This window comes from Vigna radiata, chromosome 1, assembly GCF_000741045.1.
Source record: "Vigna radiata var. radiata cultivar VC1973A chromosome 1, Vradiata_ver6, whole genome shotgun sequence".
Lineage (NCBI taxonomy): Eukaryota > Viridiplantae > Streptophyta > Magnoliopsida > Fabales > Fabaceae > Vigna > Vigna radiata.
The window spans coordinates 20,052,708-20,056,377 of record NC_028351.1 but is presented as its reverse complement, the minus strand read 5'-3'; the positions used below and the strand labels follow the sequence as shown (position 1 = coordinate 20,056,377).

At 28.3% G+C, this 3,670-nt stretch overlaps 1 long non-coding RNA gene across 1 annotated transcript; it reads left to right on the top strand.

Moving 5' to 3' along the window:
• Positions 1–12: 12 nt before the first annotated feature.
• Positions 13–641, top strand: LOC111242493. Its single transcript, XR_002669585.1, has 3 exons — positions 13–114; positions 309–398; positions 493–641. It is a non-coding gene; the product is annotated as an uncharacterized LOC111242493 (long non-coding RNA).
• Positions 642–3,670: the final 3,029 nt, after the last annotated feature.

Sequence of the window (3,670 nt, the reverse complement as noted above, 5' to 3'; positions counted from 1 at the left end):
AAGCAACAATGCAGATACACAGATACAAGATGAAACTGCTACTTTTCCTGAAGAACGCTGGTTTGTTTACAGTCTTCCAGAGAAGGATGAGATTGGTAAATATATATCTTTTAGGTAAGTTCTTTTCTTAAATTTAAGTGAATTGTTCATGTGGTTTGAGATACTTTACATCATATTTGAAAGTTTGAATTGCTTATATTTTGTCAATGAACATGATGGTGAAATTTTAATGTCCTATTCGTATGTTTATATTTGTAGACTAAGCCACAGGTATTGAATCACATGTTTCTTTTCTACCTTGGTTGCAGGACTAAAAGACTTAAGCGTCTCAATTCTCAACCAAGTTTGTAGGAGTTTATTGCTGGCCAAAACCCTCATTGCATAGTGATGGAGTATTGGTATTGTATTAACGAGACTTTTGTAAATTTATCTATTAATAACAATATGTTGCTAAGATTCTTTTTAACATGATATCATTTTTTATTTTTGTAGGTTTCGGTGGAAATCTCTATATGGTGGCCAGAGTAGATTCCTCCTTTGTTTTTGGACTCAAGAGACCTTCATTATTGTAATCATTGTATATAATTCTTTTGTATTTTATTTGAGTGGAATACGAAATGAGATGATTTTTTGTAATTTAATTACTATCTAGTTGTATTATTATTATTATTTATTTAACTAGTTAGATGTACAATAACATAATTCATTGAAAAGTGATAATGTATTCTGAATAATTCTAATAGTAACAATAAGAACAATTCTAGATTTTTTGTCTTGATCAAATTTTAGCTATATACGACTTAGTGTTACTATTTTCCATAACCTTATAATTCGTTGAAAAAATATTAATGGACTAAAGAGGTAAAGGCTTAATACCGCTTTTGGTTCCTAGTTTGGAATGGTTTGTTCAATATGGTCCTACCTTTTTTTTTCATAAAAATTGATCCCACTTTTTGAAAAAACTGTTCAATTGAGTCCTTTTTGTTCATAGTGGTTCCATATTCAAGTTTAAATTGTTTATTATAGTCTTTATTGTATACGATGATGACATGATTTTTAACATAACATTATGTTGTTAAAATAACATTTAGATAGGTGAATGCATGAAAGAACTTATTGACGTCGTAACTAGCACCATTAGAAAATTGACGTCGTAACTAGCACCATTAGAAAATTGACGTCGTAACAAAAAAAGAGTCCATTGAACAGTTTTTTCACAAAGTGGAATCAATTGTTACTAAAAAAAGGTAAGACCATATTGAACAAAACCTCTCAAACTAGGAACCAAAAGTGATATTAAGCCAAAGGTAAATGATACATATTAAGAACATAAAGTTATGTAAATCTATTTTATAAGTATAATTGTTAGAGATAAAAAAAAATCTTTAAAAGTATATAATATTCTATCGTTCCTAAAAAAAGCTTTTTAAAGATAGCCATAATATTTCATTTTAATAATATATAATTATTAAAAGAGACCTTCTATATAAAAGAATGAAAGAAGAAATAACTCAAATAAACTATTACAATTATTTTAAATATATATATATATATATATATATATATATATATATATATAATCTTATATTTCTAAAAGTAATATTATATTGAGTCGAAAACATAATATTAATCTTCAAAAACTGATATAGACAAAACTAAATTATCTACTTCAAAATTTCAGCATCACTCCCCGATACTGTGCTGGATTCATATGATCATTCTCATATCCTGACATCATAAAAATATAATTGTAATTAAGAAAATCAACAAACAAATACACATATACGAAAGAGAGATTCACTCTAAAGCAAGTTTCTCCTATATACAAAAATGAATATACCATTTTCACCATTTTTATTTAAAAAAGTGAGTTCAAATATAAGTAAAAATTAATAAAATATGTCTCTTTTTTTTGAAATTTATTATATACTTCAATTTTTTAATATATTTACAGGCTTATAAACTTTAGGGAGTTAAAAAAATTTTGTTTAGTGCTCTATCTAATAATTATTTGTATTTTATCTAGTGTCCTTTTATTTAATCAATATTTGAAATATAATTAAATTTATCATCAGATAATTTAAGAAAAAAATTAGTAGATAAATAATTTAGGAAAAAATTGAAATGTTGATATTTATGTATTTACTTTTCTTTTATTACATCTTTGAAGAGTTTTGGCGAAAGAATATTAAAGATGTATTTGAATTCTGTAAAAAGACAAATTTTATTTAAGAAGAAGCAGAGAACTAGCGAACCTCTAAGGTGGAAGCACTGTGCTGCGTCACCGATCACAGCTGGTTTATCTTTTCAATGAATCTTGTTTTCGTTGAAAACAGTTTTCTTTTGCCTCCTTTATTATCCAATGAGTTGAACTGCCACCATAGGCAATTATGTAGCTGTTACTTGATATTTGTATTTCTGCATAATCACTATTGGCAACGCAACAAGTTTAGCTTTTCAATGAATATTGATTTCTTTGAAAACTGTTTTTCTTTGCCTCTTTTCTGAACCAATGAACTGAAGTGGGACCATAGGATGAATATGAAGGAATCAATATTAGTACAGAAGAACTATAGTTGTTTTAAGACAACATCTTACGTGATATGTTAGTTTATAGCGAAGTTTGACATTAATTTTGTTTTAGAACATCAAATTTATACCAATTTATCTTTTGATATTACATGTAAACATAGAGTTAGGTATGATAAAATAATTTTTAGAAAACAAAAAATATTGTATACCTTGGACCATGCATGTAAAATGAGTAATAAAATCTTTATAGAATAATTCTGATGTATTATTTCAAAGAGTAGAGTACCATATATATACATATAAGGATCCTATAATCCTTAATCTATTAAAGGAAATGACAGGTGCACAAATTTGCACAAATTATAATAAAATCTAAATTATAAATAACACAATATTTGATTGCCTAATATCCATTAATAGAATATTTGGCATATCTTAACACCCCCACTCAAGTTGGTGCATGGATATCACACATTCCCAACTTGAATAGAGACTCATTAAACAATCTTCTTGACACTCATTTGGTGAGAACATCAGTCAACTGCAACTCTTATCTTACAAAAGGAAAGGAAATTATTCCAGCTTCAATCTTCTCTTTGATGATATGTCTATCAATGCCCACATGCTTTGTTCTATCACGTTGCACAAGATTATGAGCAATTGCTATAGCCGAAGTATTGTCACAGTACAAACTCATAGCTTCATTTTGTTTAAATTCCAAATCTGATAGCACATTTTTAATCCACAAAAGTTCACATACACCTAGTGTCATGCCTCTAAATTCTGTTTCAGCACTAGATCTTGCTACTACAGGTTGTTTTTTACTCCTCCATGTTACAAGATTTCCTCCTATAGAAGTAAAGTATCCAGAGGTAGATCTTCTATCATCTTTTGAACCTGCCTAATCTGCATCAGTGAACCCTTCTACCTTCAAGTTTCCATGATTTGAGAACAAAATTCCTTTACCCGGAGCGAACTTCAAATATCTCAAAATCCTCTCAACAACATCCATATGAAGCTTTCGTGGGTCATGCATAAATTGACTAACAACATTCACTGCATAGGTGATATCTGGACGTGTATGACACAAATAAATTAATTTTCCAACCAGTCTTTGGTATCTCCCTTTGTCTATGCT